This window comes from Urtica dioica, chromosome 8, assembly GCF_054948205.1.
Source record: "Urtica dioica subsp. dioica isolate 48M chromosome 8, U.dioica_male_clone48M_v1_H2, whole genome shotgun sequence".
Lineage (NCBI taxonomy): Eukaryota > Viridiplantae > Streptophyta > Magnoliopsida > Rosales > Urticaceae > Urtica > Urtica dioica.
This window is the reverse complement of record NC_142763.1, coordinates 35,374,093-35,393,540: the sequence shown is the minus strand read 5'-3', so window position 1 is coordinate 35,393,540 and position 19,448 is coordinate 35,374,093. Positions and strand designations below refer to the sequence as shown.

Here is a 19,448-nt window from a genome sequence, read left to right as displayed (position 1 = left end):
GTTATTATTGTGTAAAAAAAAAAACGTAGCTTGATCTCTCTTGTGCTTTATAAAAAAGGAGGCCCGACCCTTTTGATACCATCTTAATTTATAATTTTTATTTGCTTGTGTCTTTCTTAATTTTTCTCTAATTTATTTTATTCGTTGTATATTTTATTTAAATAAGCTTTTAATCTAAAGTATAAACTTTTGAATCACTCGATTTGTAAATTCAAGTTTGATAAACGAGATTCCGTTGTTACAACTAAATTCAAGAGTGAATTATGGTCCAACAAGTTTATCGGATTAATTTAAAATATTTTAAGGTAATGAGAAATCTCAGAACGAGTAAAGGATTATCGAGTTCGTCTCGTATAATAAATTATTTCTGAGGAGACATTCCCGAAATTAATTTAATAAATAAATTCTCAAGAATGAGAATTATTTCCGAGAAACCTTAAACATATTTGAATTAATTGAAAACGAACGAGAAAATTATTCTCAGTTCAAATCGTATCATTATAATCAGTTCGGTTATGCATTTGATTAAACAATTATATGATTGAGGACTTAGTTGTAACAATTTATCATAACCCATTTGAAATAAATTTTGAAGTTGGGGACATTTTGAGGCGGTGAGAAAAAGGATGGATTTAAATGAATACATATGGAAATATGGTTTTATATAAAAACCAAAACCCTCTTTCTCTCTCCACACCTTACCTTCTTCGCTCATCTTCTTCCTCGTCCTTCCTCTGTTTCGACCACCACCTGCAAACAGAAAAAACACGAAAGGAAAAAAAAAGAGAAACGAAGAACACGTCTTCATCTTCTTCTTCATTTCATCTTCTTCATCTCCTTGCTTAGATAAATCTCCACGAGACCAGACCACCGAGCTCCTTCCATCGCGAGTGAGCCAGACCTCGCGCGTACGCTCTGACTGAAGAGAAAGAACCACTGCGTGCAAGCTGAGGACGTCGTATCGAGAAGAATCGCCGGAAAAAGAAAGAGAGAACACCGGAGAAGCTTTATCTCACGAAAACAAGCATGTTTGCAACCGAGTTGTGACGAGAAGAAAGCCGACGTCATCGAGGTATCGAGGCCGGAGATAGAGAAGAAATCAACGTTAAACCGTGAGTTACTCTCGAGATTTTCATAGATATTTTTATTGTTTCGGATGAAGAAGTATGAAATTTGGTTTAATTACGTTCGGGAATTTAGTTTTCGATAAAAGGTTATCTGGAAATCTTGTATTGTAGAATTTCTAGATTTAATTATTTAAGACCTATATTAAAATGGATAATTGGAGTTTACAAATCGTTAAGTGTTCGATTTGAGTCTATTATTAAGTAAAATACGGAAATATTGTGGGTACCATGATTGGTACAGATAACTCAGGTCTTAAATAAGAACTAAATTCCTAAGGTTCGAGGAGTTAGCGAGTTATATTTTCAAACAAAATCCGAAACTCGTTATCACCGGCAGTTAACACTAGTCTCTTTGATTCTTTGACTTGGTGATTAGCGCGATTCCGATTAGGATTCCTAATTCGCTCGATGTTCTACGAGATCTATCAATAATCTTAGGAATCGCGCAAGGTCAAGCGTCGAGATTAAGAGGCTATGAGTGTGGATTCCGGGTAATTGCGGAGACCTAAGTCGACTACCTACCAAGGGAATAACCTTGTTTACGTGAATTTATGTGATAGTAAACAGGAGTAGGTGAAAGCCTTAAAAATGAATAAACTCGATTAAGGCTTCAGTCACTCTTCTTGAAAACTTAGCCTCGGGTTTTCCCGATAGGTTCAAATGTAGATTCGTTGGAACCTAGCCTGTGCTACGTGATATAATTATCCCTTAAGTTCTGCGCTTGACCCATTAGAACGGGAGATACGGAGAGCATAGATTGAATATCGTATTCTAATCGAGGGTAGAAGTACCGAAAGTCACATCTCGAGTCTTCAACTTAAGACACTTAACGAGCATGAAAGGGAAACGATAATTCTTTCGGGGTTTATTCTAAGTTGCTCTTATGTAAGTAGCATAGTTGTGTACTCTGTGTGTTGTAGGGTACCCAAATCATAATGCACACCAAGAGACACTCACACACACACGTTAATTTCTCATAACCCACTTCATCCAAATAAATTTCTAGAAATTAGACAAGCGATTCTCATATTCACGTCCCAAAACCGATTCAAATCGAACAAGGCCACTCCTATAATTTCAACATCACAAACAGTCAAAATGAATCACATAGCCAAAACAAGTGTCACGGTCAATGAATCACAGCAAAATCACAAACTCATTTCAGCCAAGTCAAAAGAATTCCCGACAGCCTGACCCACTAGCGCTTAAGCCATCATAACTCGAGCTACAAAACTTGAAATCGATTGATTCTAGCGGCAAATGAAAGTAGACTCATGTAGCTTTCTAACGAGATATTACAAGCATATATACGACAAGAATAGCTATCTCAAAAACAGCCCGTAATTCGCTGTTACAATTCTGGAAATCTCGTTTTACTGCTGCGAAACACAAACTTTGGAAATTCATAACTCATTCAATACTCAATGGATTTACATGTTCTTGGTCATTTTAGAAAGCTCATACAGTCTACTATCCATGAAAAATATCCAAAAATAAGAACTCAGGCCATACAGGTCTGTCTACGTCGATTTACAAAGGCTGTTCAAACAGTTTTTCTTTTTCAAAAATTCGGCCAAATTCAAACCACAACCAAGAAATTCCGAGTTCAATCCTCAATTTCAAATCATCAACATCAATAATTGATCCCAATCAACACACAAAACCAACCAATTTTACTGATTTCAACCCGGAACCAAAAACCCCCAAATATGGAACCAAGAACCCTAGCTTCGAATTTCAATCCAAAGAGAGGAATTCTTACCTCAATCCACGAATTCAAGCTTCTTTGGAGGGTTCTCACTTCTTTCCCGGTGGTTTCTCTTGCTCCGGCGTCACCGTGGCTCGCGGCGGCGTTGTTCTTCCTCAGCTGGAGCGCGCGGCGATGGAGACTCGGGCGGGACAGCGCGCGACAAGAAGAAAGGAAGAAGAAGAGAGGCTAGGTCAAGTGGTGATGATGAGGCTCCGGCGTCCTCGCGACTCCCGGCGACGTCTCTTTTCCTCGGCTTGAAGCGCGCGGTGGAGGATGGGTCGCGGCGGCCACGGCGAGCTCGCGGCGGTGGCGCTCTGCTCGGCTGGGACGCGCGCGCGGTGGAGCTGCTCGGTGGTCGCTCTTGCTCCGGCGTTCTTTCTCGGCTCCCTCTCTCTCTTTCCCTTTCTCTCTTCTTTCTTCTCTTTCTCTTTCCCGAGCAGTTTCTTTTCTTTTAAATTCTTTCCCATTCTAAAACTGAATGAAAAAATGAGGGGGAGAATTGGCCCGCTTAAAATTTTAAACAATCAGGTGCGACAAAGTCGCACCTGAAAGTTTTTTTAACAATCAGGTGCGACTCAGGTGCGACAAAGTCGCACCTGATACTCAAAAAAAAAAAATTAGCGAAATTTTTTGGACTTCTGGTTGACAATCTGATGCGACTAGTCGCACCAGAAAGTCATTTAGATGCGACTTTTAGGTGCGACTAGTCGCACCTGATAGTCATGCGCATCAGAAAACTATATTTGTAGTAGTGCCTACAAGTCATTGACTTGTATCGAGGACCATGCCGGTCCAAATGGCGCTGAGTACTCAAGCTGGAGCTGCCATGAGCATCCCGTTCCGTAATGGGAGTGCGTCGCAAATCGCGAGCTCATTTTCGGGCTGGAAACTCAAGCGGAGGCTACCTCGAGCACCCCATGCTGCAATAGGTGAAGGTCGCAAATCGCGAGCTCATTGCCACAAAAGATCAGCACGCGCCTATGTCACGATGAAGATGATATCATTAGTGAATCTTGGACGAGCGATAAAACTCCTAGGCCGCTGGACAACTGCTGCTCGAAGTCTAAGGCTAGTCTCTTGTCGTTCCGAAGGTTGTAGCAGGGGATGTGTACAACCTTGCGAGGCGGCAAGTGAGTAAGCAAAGTGTGGCCACGCGTCAATCATGCTCTAGCGCTAGATTCTAACTTCATCTAGTGCTCATTCTGCATACTTATGTGCTAGTTTGCACGTCACACGCCATTTAGTTTATTTTCTTTTTTAGATAGACTTTCACTTACTGAGTCATTTGACTAATAGCTTTATGACCCTTGGTAATGTAGATAAGAGAAAAGCTTGAAAGCGGGAATCAGAGTTGAAGATTGAGACCGAGCGCGTATCGCCTGGACCTATGGACTATGGGGTCGCAAAAACTAGGGATTAGTTTTTTTTTTGCTACAGCGTTCCGGAACGTATATGTATATGAGTCGGTATAAGACTCTAAGCCTTTATTAAAAGCAAAAAATGTCCCCAGATTTCAAAAACTACTTATATTTATATTATGAGTCTTGTATGATCTGAGTTGGTCGGCCGCGGCTCGTGGGCGAGCTGACGCTCGCGGGTTGTGGAATTTAATGTGTTTGTTTTTATCATGTTGCACCACATAAAACATGAGATCTTAGCTTAAATCTCTAGAGCAGCCACATGAACAAGCAGAGGAGAGCGACTCGGGCAACGGAGAGAGTCGCCACCTAGGTGATGAACACTTTTCCTTGGCGCCACCGTAAACAGTGAGATCTTAGTGAGCAAGCTAAATATTTACTCTAGTCACTGCTCTCGAAGCGCTATGCTGAGGAGCTCGACACTCCACACCATGCACGTGATGCCCTCCATGTAAGCATACACATCGTGTACGTATATTTCAAGAGGCACTCCTCCTTGCACCGATTATTTCCCCCGGATTCCGACTACACCTCCACGTTCATCCCCCGGTAGAAAAGTGTCTGTTGGGTTGTTAAAGCTCTCCAACACACTCATCCCACATTCTTTCCTAGAGAGGACCAAATCGATTCACATCCTCGCCAAGCTTGGCACATCAGTAAGCAAACAATAACATGGCATCGCCGGAAGACCTAGAACGAGATGTTGCCAATGTCCAACCCTGCCCGTTGAAAGGATCTAGGTAGTTAGGCCTAGGCTATAGGCCACCGAACCTGACCCGGGCTGGGTTCTCAAAAAGCCCAAGCGAGCCCGGGCCCTATTTAGGCTCGTTTCTGGCCCAACTCTTTTGAAATTAAGAAATAATTTTTTTTGTTCAAAATTTATGTTCTTATGAATAAAAAGCGTTTTTGACACTTAAATCAAAATTTTATCATTAATGATATAGTTTTATTTTCCGTTAGAATTTTGGTGTTTTGATAAGTGGTTGAATTAAACAAAAAAAAAAAGTAATTATTTTAGTTTGACCTTTTAGGTAATTTTCAAGCTAAACTCGACCAAGCCCGACCCTCCAATAAAAGGGTTTAAGTCGATCCACGCTTTTCATGGGCTTGAAAAAGAGTCGAGTGCTTCTTACACCTTTATATCAAGGTATAGGATTTATTGTTGTAATCGTCTATGCAACATGCTGAGAAAGAAAAAAAAAACATTTCTAATCTAGTTACGATATTTTTATATAAACATTCACAATATTTAATTACCGCATTTAATTTACATAAATATATAAACGTATTTTATTGTACTAGTAGTCTTCCGTCTCTGATGTATTGGGTGACTTCTGTTCTCCAGTCCGTCTCTTCGATCGTAATCATATTCACATCCACCAAATGTTGGGCTCGTTAACTGCTTCTACGGTAATTACCCGTTTCAGCTCAGGATCTGAGGTTAAGGCCAAGGTTGCTAAAGCGTCGGCCGAAGAATTTTCGCTATCTAGTACCTGTGACTTGGCTATTTTGTACTCAATGTCGTACTCGCTTAGTTCTATAGCCCATTTTGTACATAAATATTGGCTTTTGTTCTCCTCGGATTTCTCAGATAAGCACATCACTGACCACTGCGTGGGATAGCGCTATGTACAGATACAATGGCTCTTCATGTTTGTGTTTTGCTAGGACCGAGCGGCATCGCGATGTATCTTTTCAGCTCGGTATATGCTTTTTTGCATTCCTTGGTCCACACTGCATCTCTATTTCTTTTGAGCATTTTGAAGAAGGTAAGACACTTGTTGGTCGATCATGAGATAAACCGATTTGATTGTGTCGAACTGATCGGGGGTGGTTTTTATTCCTCTTTGGGTAACGAGCTATCCCAGGAATCTCCTCGATGTTACTCCAAAGCTGCATTTGGTGGGATTTAATTTCATGTTTTAATCGTTTAGCATTTTGAAACATTCCCTAAGATGGGTTATGTGATCTGTGTCCTCGAGGGATTTGACTAGCATATCGTCTACGTATACCTCTACCATTTTTCTCTGTTGTTCAAAGAGCATCTTATTAACCAATCTTTGGTACGTGGCTCCCGTAATCTTCAGGCCGAAAGGCATCACCTTATAACTGAAAATTCCTCTCTATATAATGAAGGAGGACTTTTCATGGTCGTCGAGTGCATGATTATTTGATTGTAACCAAGGAAGGCCTCCATGAACGAGAGTAACTTATGTCCGGCGGTGGGTATTTGTCTTTCAGACACGCATTGTTCAAGTCTGTAAAGTCTATGCAAACTCACCATTTCTCGTTTTTCTTTTTGACGGCTACATTATTTGCTAGCCAATCGGGATACTTGACTTCGCGTATTTATTAGGCCTTTAGCAGCTTCTCGACCTCCTCGTTAATTTCTTGTGCTCTTTCAAGGTTGAGCTTTCTTCTCTTCTATTTGATAGGCTTGTAGCTCGAGTCGACATTAAGTCGGTGGGAGGTTATGTCGATGTCAATTCCTGGCATGTCCTCGATTGACCATGCAAAAGTGTACTTATTCTCCTTCAAAAAGTCAACAAGTTGTTTCCTGAATCTTCTCTGAGTTCGGACCCAATCCCGACACAATTATCTGGATTTGCATTGACTATTCGTACCCTAGTGACGAGTTCGAGGTTTGACTCAATCTCCAGCTTTTTCTTGAGCCTATTTATCTGTAATTGATATTCGCGTTTTTATTTACTTATTTATGTCTCTAGGCGGATTAGCGATTTATGAAGACCAAAGCAGAACTTTCCAGTATTGAAAAACATGGGAGCCATTGAATTTCTGTAGGTCAATTACTCTTACACAAAAATCATGTTCTGTTTCATTTCTTGTTAGTTTAATGCAACTCGGTTTTATTTGTTAGGGTCCTGAGGAACTAAAACATTTTTAGAGAGATACCTTCGTATATCTGGACCTCGAAAAGCCTGACCACAGTGTAAGAAAAGTTTCTGTGATTTATTTATTTATTTACGTCACGGGAGACAAATTTCCAAATTTTAGGTTGATTGATGTTGTGTGTGCACAATTTGCAGTTATAACAATTAGTCAGGGAAATTCCAAAGACGGCGAACTTGGAGCATTTACGACTCCTGAACTTGGAACTTGGAGCGACGACGACAAGCGCTGAAGCCTGGTTTTAACCAAAAACTCAGGTTCTCTGCATGTGGCTTGTTACACACTTTCAATCCGAATACGTTGATTGAGTGTTTGTCCTTTTCTGAGATACGTTCAATGAAGTCCAAAGTCCGTTCAACGAGTCTTCTTTTGTGTTAAATTCATCTTGACTTTTAATATGTTGTCATTTGAGGTTCGCTTGTTCGTGGTTGATATTTTTGGTAGTGTTAATGAAGTTTTGTATTCAATTTGTATCTTTAGTTGAAAGTCATGATGAGATCAGGCATTGGAGAGAGTTTGTCTTTTCACATCACCCCAAAAGGGATAGTATATTACTATTAGTGTAATTTATGTAATTATTGTGAATAATTTTAATAAGATTTTGATGTTGTGACATTGACGCTGCAAGGTGGCGTTGCTTCCAGTTTGATTGTGGTTGTGTCGCCAAGAATGGCGTTGCTTCCAGTTTGATTGTGGTTGTGTCGCCAAGAATATTTTTTTTTTTCTTTCTCCTTATTGTATATTCATGCGATCAAATTTTTACTTTTTTTTCTTGTGTAGAAGTATTTTGTTTTTAGGAGAAGTAACAAATATTTGCGTTATGTACGAATTTTTCTCCTCATTGTCTTCTATGCGGACTGACCTTAAATATTTCATTTGAGTTTGGGTGATTATTGGTTGAATGGGAATTGGATAAGTTTGTTAGAAATATTATGGAAATAATATTTATTTTGCGGGGAAAAATAGACATATTTGGTAGAAGAAATAATATAATAAAATATTAAATAATATGACTGAAAATAAAATAAATAAACAACAACAAGAAGGTAGCAGAAAGATTATGACGAAAAATAAAGACGGAGAGCACCGAGGATCGCTCTACGATTTCCTTAAAGTAATATTGCTTTCACACGGTACTGGAAACGAAGAGCAATTTACTTCCCATGATACAGCGGCAGAGCGAGAAGAGTTTAGCACCAAAAGAACTTCTCCGGCGAACTTTACTTATGGCTGAACACTAACACCGACTACAAAAAATAAAAACACAAGAACATTTTCGGGAGGCGAGGAACAAAGTGAGAGAGAGAGAGAGAGAGAGAGAGAGAGAGAGAGAGAGAGAATTCGTTGGTATGTACTAAATGAGAGCTATAAGCCTCTATATATAGCCACAAGTTCTAAGATGTTACAAAATTCAAACCACACAAAATGCCAGCCATTATGCTCCTTAAACGCATTAAAGCTCAATTAGTACGCTAATAAACACACATGCAAACAGTTCAAACCGTTCAGATATGTTTTATTTCAAGAGGCAAACCGCTGCATCAATTTCACGGTTACAACACACTTGAGATTAATTCTCAACTAACAAAAATATTATTTGCAGAATTAAAACTTTAAGAAGTGAACTTTGCAATAAAAAAAATAAGGATTACCACAAAAAATTCAAAGCCCAAGCCCGACCCGGCCCGGTCCGGCACGACCGGACGGCGGCGCGCGTGTGGTAGATTTGGGCTTCCCTAAGTCCTTACCCCTTTATAAAATTTGGTCAATCTTGGGAACCCAAAACCTTTGGCACAAATTGATAAATAAGCTTACTCATTTTTCCATTATCACTCCATATGAGACTCTTGCATTTAACTTCCTACACACAACTAACGTTTTTGCACAATTAATATGTTTCTTTAAGTATATTTTGGCAAATTTATAATCGATATTATACACATTTCCGCAAGGAAAAATAATACGCTGGAGTTACCCAATTTAATTGAGTGGACCCCAATCAAATCTTTACCTAAAATTATCGGCTCACATAATAATAAATACTATTTATTATCAATATTCTCCACTTTTTTTCAACGTTCACGATAAGAAGTTGGATTTCACAGCTGCTTGAGCGTCCAGTGAATATGCTTGTCTCTGGGCAGAATATACATCAATATGAATCAATAAACAGCTTTTACACGACTGTCTTTTTTATAATTTTATTACAATAATGACATTGGCAATTTCGTGGGCGAAAAGTTTGTGTGTTTTCTCTATTCAAAAGTGATTGTTTGGGAACGTAGAAAGGGTGCTTTGGCATATGAACTTATCATCAAACTTGAACTTAAATCCACCTCGCTAAGGAATTGTGTCGTTATGGGATGTCATCAATTTTTCAAGTGTATCTACAGGTACTCGGTTTAATTTTTAGTGTCATTTATATGGCCATGATTTCTTCGTAAAGTGTAGGACGGTTGATTGAAAGAAACTGAGTGGCAACTTCTTAAAGATATTTTTATAGTTACAAATTAGAAGATGGAAGTGTTGCCCTATAGCTAATTGCCTATCTTTCCACAAGCAATCAACCAAAGTGAAGAATTACCAGGATCAAGGAAATCGCCCATAACAATTCACAACACACAGAGAAGCTCACAAGAAGAGAAATGCAGAAGGTGTTACAAAGCTTAGGAGAGCAAATAATTAGATAAGAGGAAGCGATTCAACGAAGACTGGGTCTTTGCCCGAGAGACAACGGAAATCGCCGCCAATGGGCTCGGTGTTATTTTTAGCTCTCAAGTTGTTAAAATTTCACCCTAAATAATAAATGGGGACAATCGGGTAATCGTTCATTATGTCGACCTTCCTGTTTTGTATACCCAGATGTTCATATTCAGATAAATTGAAATTGTTCATACCCAGATTAAATGTTTGCATACCCAGATGTTCATATTCAGAGTAGTAGATCGGCAAATAAAACAGATCACAAAATGTAAATACGTGTAATTGAAATTGCAAACACAGCAAACCCTAGAAAAGTGAAATTCATTTGCTTGAATGCACGGTCATCTTTCTCCTCCTCCACTCCTCGTCGTCCTCAGCCTCAGACTCAGACTCTGACTCAGCCTCAGCCGCTTCGCCCATGGCCTTGTCCAGGTCCAGAAGCCCCTTGAAATAAGGGACCCCTGGCTGCTCATTCCAACGTCTCTCTCGATCAGTGAGATAATAAAATAAAATAACATGTTAAAATGTATTATTGTGAAATTCACGCATACCCTCTTATAGAACTCCTCAAACATTTCATCCAACTTCTTCATGCTCGCAAGATCTTCCTCCTCCTGCGTCTTCTTCCTCTCCATAACTTCTCGATCAGCCAACTGTGTAACGCATATTTTATCAACACATATAAGGAAACAAATTGACAATCGTTTCAGATCATTCACTTTTAATCCCACAAACCTACCGGTGATTCGGAGACGACAGACGATTCCATTTCGGAGGCTTTTCTTCGACGCTATCAAAATCTGGCTACTTTTCTTTTATCGGCAAATGTTGTTACTTATACCTTATACCTAGCGACCGTAAAACTAAAATTGCTATTTTTTTAGTTAAAAAGTTATTTGCAATGTTTTTGCTTTGGACGGGCATTCTTATTCCACAAATTATTGCAATATTTTCCTAGATACTAATAAATCACGTTTGCGTACATTCTCTTTTTACTTTTTTTATTCTCTTATATTAACTTTTATTTTTATATATTTTTATCAAATAATATTTTGTATTTCATCAAAATTTATAATTTATTTTTTACAATCTACAATCACTCATTTTAATATATTTTTTATACACCTAAAAATATATTATTATTAATAATTATATTTTATATAATAATAATTAATTAAAAATATTAATACATATTTTACGGAACACTAAATTTGTTTTCGCTAACAGCTACAACAATTTTACAACAGTTTACCAAACATCTATCTGCTTTTAAAATCAGCAACTTATTCTATTAGCATAATTTAAAAATAATTTTTTTAAAAGCAAAGCTACGTCAAATGGAGTCAATATAGGGCAAACAAACAGTATGCTCGGCATAACTGAATAATAACAATCCTCCTAATTAATTAAAGCCCAATATACAATGTTCTTTTAAATTTATACTTAAACTATTTAAATATTATTGTTGCAGATTTTCAAAGAGAAATTTCATATTGTAGATCTCATTAGTTAAAAAAATATCAAGAAAATACCTCTTATTTACAAAATATCCAAAAATGTACTCTTGACCCAGAAACAAGAAATTTATGTAATTATTGTGAATAATTTTAATAAGATTCTGATGTTGTGACATTGACGCTGCAAGGTGGCGTTGCTTCCAGTTTGATTGTGGTTGTGTCGCCAAGAATGGCGTTGCTTCCAGTTTGATTGTGGTTGTGTCGCCAAGAATGGCGTTGCTTCCAGTTTGATTGTGGTTGTGTCGCCAAGAATATGATTTTTTTTCCTTCTCCTTATTGTATATTAATGTGATCAAATATTTACTTTTTTTCTTGTGTAGAAGTATTTTGTTTTTAGGAGAAGTAACAAATATTTGCGTTATGTACGAATTTTTCTCCTCATTGTCTTCTATGTGGACTGACCTTAAATATTTCATTTGAGTTTGGGTGATTATTGGTTGAATGGAAATTGGATAAGTTTGTTAGAAATATTATGGAAATAATATTTATTTTGCGGGGAAAAATAGACATATTTGGTAGAAGAAATAATATAATAAAATATTAAATAATATGACTGAAAATAAAATAAATAAACAACAACAAGAAGGTAGCAGAAAGACTATGACGAAAAATAAAGACGGAGAGCACCGAGGATCGCTCTCTACGATTTTCTTAAAGTAATATTGCTTTCACACGGTGCTGGAAACGACGAGCAATGTACTTCCCATGATACAGCGGCAGAGCGAGAAGAGTTTAGCACCAAAAGAACTTCTCCGGCGAACTTTACTTATGGCTGAACACTAACACCGACTACAAAAAAAAAAAACACAAGAACAATTTCGGGAGGCGAGGAACAAAGTGAGAGAGAGAGAGAGAGAGAGAGAGAGAATTCGTTGGTATGTACTGAATGAGAGCTAAAAACCTCTATATATAGCCACAAGTTCTAAGATGTTACAAAATTCAAACCACACAAAATGTCAGCCATTATGCTCCTTAAACGCATTAAAGCTCAATTAATACGCTGATAAACACACATGCAAACAGTTCAAACCATTCAGATATGTTTTACTTCAAGAGGCAAACCGTTGCATCAATTTCACGGTTACAACACACTTGAGATTAACTCTCAACTAACAAAAATATTATTTGCAGAATTAAAACTTTAAGAAGTGAACTTTGCAATAAAAAAAAATAAGGATTACCACAAAAAAAGTCAAAGCCCAAGCCCGGCCCGGCCCGGCACGACCGGACGGCGGCGCACGTGTGGTAGATTTGGGCTTCCCTAAGTCCTTGCCCCTTTATAAAATTTGGTCAATCTTGGGAACCCAAAACCTTTGGCACAAATTGATAAATAAGCTTACTCATTTTTCCATTATCACTCCATATGAGACTCTTGCATGCATTTCACTTCCTACACACAACTAACGTTTTTGCACAATTAATATGTTTCTTTAAGTATATTTTGAACATCAATTTCTCATTCATTATAGCTCTGATTTTGGCAAATTTATAACCGATATTATACCCCTTTCCGCAAGGAAAAATAATACGCTGGAGTTACCCAATTTAATTGAGTGGACCCCAATCAAATCTTTACCTAAAATTATCGGCTCACATAATAATAAATCCTATTTATTATTAATATTCTCCACTTTTTTCAACGTTTACGATAAGAAGTTGGATTTCACAGCTGCTTGAGCGTCCAGTGAATATGCTTATCTCTGGGCAGAATACACATCAATATGAATCAATAAACAGCTTTTACACGACTGTCTTTTTTATAATTTTATTACAATAATGACATTGGCAATTTCGTGGGCGAAAAGTTTGTGTGTTTACTCTATTCAAAAGTGATTGTTTGGGAACGTAGAAAGGGTGCTTTGGCATATGAACTTATCATCAAACTTGAACTTAAATCCACCTCGCTAAAGGAATTGTGTCGTTATGGGATGTCATCAATTTTTCAAGTGTATCTACAGGTACTCGGTTTAATTTTGAGTGTCATTTATATGGCCATTATTTCTTCGTAAAGTGTAGGACGGTTGATTGAAAGAAACTGAGTGGCAACTTCTTAAAGATATTTTTATAGTTACAAATTAGAAGATGGAAGTTTTGCCCTATAGCTAATTGCCTATCTTTCCACAAGCAATCAACCAAAGTGAAGAATTACCAGGATCAAGGAAATCGCCCATAACAATTCACAACACACAGAGAAGCTCACAAGAAGAGAAATGCAGAAGGTGTTACAAAGATTAGGAGAGCAAATAATTAGATAAGAGGAATCGATTCAACGAAGACTGGGTCTTTGCCCGAGAGACAACGGAAATCGCCGCCAATGGGCTCGGTGTTATTTTTAGCTCTCAAGTTGTTAAAATTTCACCCTAAATAATAAATGGGGACAATCGGGTAATCGTTCATTATGTCGACCTTCCTGTTTTGTATACCCAGATGTTCATATTCAGATAAATTGAAATTGTTCATACCCAGATTAAATGTTTGCATACCCAGATGTTCATATTCAGAGTAGTAGATCGGCAAATAAAACACATCACAAAATGTAAATACGTGTAATTGAAATTGCAAACCCTAGAAAAGTGAAATTCATTTGCTTGAATGCGCGGTCATCTTTCTCCTCCTCCACTCCTCGTCGTCCTCAGCCTCAGACTCGGACTCTGACTCAGCCTCAGCCGCTTCGCCCATGGCCTTGTCCAGGTCCAGAAGCCCCTTGAAATAAGGGACCCCTGGCTGCTCATTCCAACGTCTCTCTCGATCAGTGAGATAATAAAATAAAATAACATGTTAAAATGTATTATTGTGAAATTCACGCATACCCTCTTATACAACTCCTCAAACATTTCATCCAACTTCTTCATCCTCGCAAGATCTTCCTCCTCCTGCGTCTTCTTCCTCTCCATAACTTCTCGATCAGCCAACTGTGTAACGCATATTTTATCAACACATATAAGGAAACAAATTGACAATCGTATCAGATATTCAGATCATTCACTTTTAATCCCACAAACCTACCGCTGCCGGTGATTCGGAGACGACAGACGATTCCATTTCACGAAATGCTTGAAGAAGAGAAATTCGAGGCTATCAAAGTCGTTGGCTACTTTTCTTCTATCGGCAAATGTGGTTACTTACTTATACCCGCTTATACCTAGGGTTTGTAAAATTGCTTTTTTTAGTTAAAAAAGTGATTTGCAATTATTTTTGTACCATCTCTACTCACCCTTTTATTATCTTACATTTACTTTTAATTCAAATTATTTTTATCAAATAACTTTTTGATGTCATCAAAATTTATAATTTATTTTTTACAATTTATAGACACTCATTTTAATATATTTTTGATATACTTAAGAATATATTATTATTAATTATATTTTATATAAATAATTATTAATTAAAAATATTAATACATATTTTACCGATACTAAATCTACTTTTACTAACAGCTATAATAATTTACAACAGTGTTCCAAATATCTATCTGCTTTAAAAAACAGCAACTCATTCTAATAGCAAAATTAAAAGGCAATTTTTAAAAGCAGTGCATCTGATCAATCGGCTTCCCTCAGTGGTGTTAAATCTCAAGTCTCCATATCAACGTTGTAAGGGCCATTTTAGGTAATTTTCAAGCTAAGCTCGACCCTCCAATAAAAAGATTTAAGTCGATCCACGCCTGTCATGGGCTTGAAAAATGGTTGGGTACTTCTTACACCTTTATATCAAGGTATAGGATTTATTGTTGTAATTGTCTATGCAACACGCTGAGAAATAAAAATATTTTTGTTCTAGTGACGCTTACAATATTTTTATTTGATATTTTGGTTCTTTATCAACATTCACAATATTTAAATACCGCATATAACTTACATATATATAAACGTTGTTATTGTATTGGTAGTCTTCCTTCTCTTATGTATTGGGTGACTTATGTTCTCTAGCCCGTCTCTTTGATCGTAATCATATTCACATCCACCAAATGTTGGGCTCGTTTATTGCTTCTACGGTAATTACCCTTTTTGGCTCAAGATCTGAGATTGAGGCCAAGGCTGCTAAAGCGTCGGCCGAAGAATTTCCGCTTCTAGGGATGTGCTCGAGCTCGAAGCTTTAGAACTGTTTTGAGAGGTCGCGCACCATCTTTAGGTATACTACCATTTGTTCGTTCTACGTGCTGAACTCTCCAATGTATTGGTTTACGACGAGCTGCGAGTCACAACGTTGCTATCCGGTGTGCTCCTATTTCATTGGCCAATCGAAGGCCAGCGATGAGGTCTTTGTACTCCGATTCATTATTCGATGCATTGATATTTAGACGAAAGGATTGTTCCGTTATTTCCCCGGTGGGTGATTTTAGATGTATTCCTATCCCGGATCCGTGGGAGGAGGATGCTCCATCAACCTTCAGTGTCCATTTACCTTTGGTTTCTTGTTCACTAGAGTTGGCGAAGATTTCGATAATGAAATCAGCTAGGACTTGTGACTTGGCATAGGTCCTTATTTTGTACTCAATGTCGTACTCGCTTTGTTCTATGGCCCATGTCTTCTCGACTGATTAAGGCTATGGAGTATTATTCGCAATGGTTGACTGGTCATTACTACAATTGTGTGGGATTGAAAATAAGGTCTTAGTTCCCGAGCTGATGTTAGGACGGCTAAGGCCAGCTTCTCGGCAACGAGATAATTGGTTTCCCCTGCTTCGAGCATCTTGCTGATGTAAAATATTGGCTTTTGTTCTCCTCTGTCTTCTCGGATAAGCACACCACTGACCGTTGTGTGGGATAGCACTATGTACAGATACAATGGCTCTTTGTGTTCGTGTTTTGCTAGGACGGGGAGCATCACGAGGTATCTTTTCAGCTCGGTAAATGTTTTTTTGCATTCCTTGGTCCACACTGCATCTCTATTTCCTTTGAGCATTTTGAAGAAGGGAAGACACTTGTTGGTCGATCGTCAGATAAACCGATTTAAAGTCATTATTCTTCTAGTAAGCCTCTGCACTTCCCTTTTTGATCCGTGGCGACGGCATTTGTTAGATTGTGTCGGTCTGATTGGGGTTGATTTTTATTCCTCTTTGGGTAACGAGGTATCCCAAGAATTTCCCCGATGTCACTCCAAAGCTGCATTTGGTGGGATTTAATTTCATTTTGTATTCGTTTATAATTTTGAAACATTCCCTAAGATGGGTTACGTGATCTGTGTCCTCGGGTGATTTGACTAGCATATCGTCTATGTATACGTTTACCGTTTTTCTCAGTTGTTCCAAGAGAATCTTGTTAACTAATCTTTGGTATGTGGCTCCCGCATTCTTCACGCCGAAAGGCATCACCTTATAATAGAAAACTCATCTCTCTGTAATGAAGGAGGTCTTTTCATGGTCGTTGGGTGCATGAGTATTTAATTGTAGCCAGAGAAGGAGTCCATGAACGAGAGGCAATAGGTATCTATCTTTCGGACAAGCATTCTTCAAGTCCGTAAAGTCTACGCAAACTCTCCATTTCTTGTTTTTCTTTTTCACGACTTGCTAGCGGGATACTTGACTTCGCGTATTGATTCGGCCTTCAGCAGCTTCTCGACCTCCTTGTTAATTGCTTGTGCTCTTTCAAGGTTGAGCTTTCTTCTCTTCTATTTGACAGGCTTGTAGCTCGAGTCGATGTTAAGTCGGTGAAAGGTTATTGTCGATGTCAATTCATGGCATGTCCTCGATTGACCATGCAAAAGTGTTCTTATTCTCTTTCAAGAAGTCGACAAGTTGTTTCCTGATGCCTTCTCAGGATCGGACCCGATCCCGAAACAACGATCTGGATTTGCGTCGTCTATTCGTACCTGAGTGACGAGTTCGAGGTTCGACTCAATCTCCAAATTTTCCTCGAGCCCATTTATCCGTAATAGTTATTCGCGTTTTATTTACCTATTTATGTCTCTAGGTGGATTAGCGATTTACGAATACCAGAACAAAACTTTCCAGTATTGAAAAACATGGAAGCCATTGAATTTCTATATGTCAATCACTCTTATACAAAAATCATGTTCTCTTTCACACTACTACAAATTCACATTTCTGGTGCGGAAGGGTATTAGGTGCGACATGTCGCACCTAAATGTCGCACCTAAGCCCATATTCGGTGCGACATATCGCACCGGATACTCATCCGGATGACTAAAAATTTCGCTAATGTTTAGTGTTATTCGGTGCGACATTGTCGCACCTAATATGAAATTGTCGCACCTAATACCTTTAGGTGCGACAAATGTCGCACCTAATACCGTTAGGTGCGACAAATGTCGCACCCAATGGGTTTTAAATTTAAAGTTGTCCGCCAAATCCCTCCGAAATTTTTTGGATCTGGGATTTCATATTGGGTGCGACAATGTCGCACCTAATATGATTATTAGGTGCGACAATGTCGCACCCAATAGTCTTAGGGTTTTTAAACCCGAGCCTCTTCTTCTCTTTCACTCATTCACTCTTCTCTCAACTCGAGCTTCTCTGCAACTCGACCTCGACTCGTCTCTCTCAACCCCACGCCTCATCTCTCGCGATCCGACTCTCTCTCTGGTACGTCCCCCTCTCTCTCTCTCTGTCTCACCGTCTCTCAATCTCACTCTGTCGCTCTCTCTATCTCAGCCAGCCCCCCGCCCCGCCGGCCATGACCAGCCTGCCCCGTCCCGCCGCCTGGACCAGCCCCCCGCTCGCTCCGGTACGTCCCCTCTCTCTCTCTGTCTCACCGTCTCTCAATCTCACTCTGTCTCTCTCTCTCTCTCTCTCTCTCTCTCTCTCTCTCTCTCTCTCTCTCTCTCTCTCTCTCTCTCTCTCTCTCTCTCTCTCTCTCTCAGCCAGCCCCGCGCCCCGCCGACCGTGACCAGCCTCCCCCGCCCCGCCGCCTGCACCAGCCCCCCGCCCCAACCGGCGCATACCCGACCCGAGCCGCACGCCTCAGCTGAGCCCGACCCCCGCGACGAGGTATGGGTTCCCCTCGTTGATGTTTTGGTCTCGGAATTTGTTTTGTTGGCCATGTGGTTTAGGAATTGATTTTGGATTTGATTTTTTTTTTTGAAACGTGAGGTTCTTAATGCTTGGGTAAGGATTAAAAATCATGTTTTGATTAGATTGGTTAGAGATTTTGGATTGGTGAGATTTTGGATTGGTGAGGTTAATTCGTTAAGTTTATGTGAAGTTGAATTGGAATGTTTAATTTAGTTTAGTTTTATATTATCGTAATTATTTGAATTGAAATATTTATGTGATTGTTACTTAGTAATTACGTTAGTTAAGTTGAATTGAAATGTTTAATTTAGTTTAGTTTTAGATTATCGTAATTATTTGAATTGAAATTGAAATTGAAATGTTTATGTGATTTAATTAGTTAACTTAATTGAAATTGAAATTTTTTAAATTGCACATCGAACACGCTTTGACATTTTGGAACGATTTGAGAAACGGTCCAAGCACGCGCGACTTTGAGGGGGCGCACCGGTTGACTCGAGCATTCGTTTTGCTATTGGCGCCATTCGTTTCGAAGCTACGGACGTTATCTACATGGAACGCTTTTCGAGTCTGTCGGCAACAATTTTTCGGCTCCTTAAAATGTCATTTACTGCACTTAATTCGCGTTTAATGTTTTGTGTTAATTATGTGTTTAATTTCGGTTGTTGTCTTTTGGTTTTCCCCAACTGTTGGGTTTCTTTTGTTGTGTATTTAAGGCTGCGTTTCAGACTTTGTAAGGCAGACTTGATTAAGAAATATTTCCAGAAATCCAATCTTCGTTATCCCTGTTTGGAATCGGATTTGTATTTTTAATAAAGAATTTTATTTTCATTTCTAATTTACACATGTTGTTAATTAATTTTTATTTAATTATAGATGAATTTTGATTTTATTTTCTAATTTATAATTTTGTGAATTTTTTTTAATTAAAAGAACCTATTCGGTGCGACATGTCGCACCGAATATAATGGCGGGAAGGGTATTAGGTGCGACATTGTCGCACCTGATATGAATATACCCGCCAATTTTAATAAATTTGGCAGGAAA

At 38.6% G+C, this 19,448-nt stretch overlaps 2 long non-coding RNA genes across 4 annotated transcripts; one reads left to right on the top strand and one right to left on the bottom strand.

The window, feature by feature from the left end:
- Positions 1–701: 701 nt before the first annotated feature.
- Positions 702–7,969, top strand: LOC149389513 (uncharacterized). The gene is made up of 5 exons (XR_016300804.1): positions 702–1,112; positions 6,731–6,937; positions 7,022–7,093; positions 7,174–7,245; positions 7,343–7,969. It is a non-coding gene; the product is annotated as an uncharacterized LOC149389513 (long non-coding RNA).
- Positions 7,970–10,076: 2,107 nt separating this feature from the next.
- On the bottom strand, positions 10,077–14,561 carry LOC149389512 (uncharacterized). 3 transcript variants are annotated; one of them, XR_016300940.1, is made up of 3 exons: positions 14,438–14,527; positions 10,460–10,561; positions 10,077–10,373 (listed from the first exon to the last, which is right to left on the bottom strand). It is a non-coding gene; the product is annotated as an uncharacterized LOC149389512 (long non-coding RNA). The 3 variants fall into 3 exon arrangements; XR_016300939.1 differs by lacking the exon at positions 14,438–14,527 and adding an exon at positions 10,648–10,804; XR_016300941.1 differs by lacking the exons at positions 10,077–10,373; positions 10,460–10,561 and adding exons at positions 13,768–14,149; positions 14,236–14,337 and having other exon boundaries at positions 14,438–14,561.
- Positions 14,562–19,448: the final 4,887 nt, after the last annotated feature.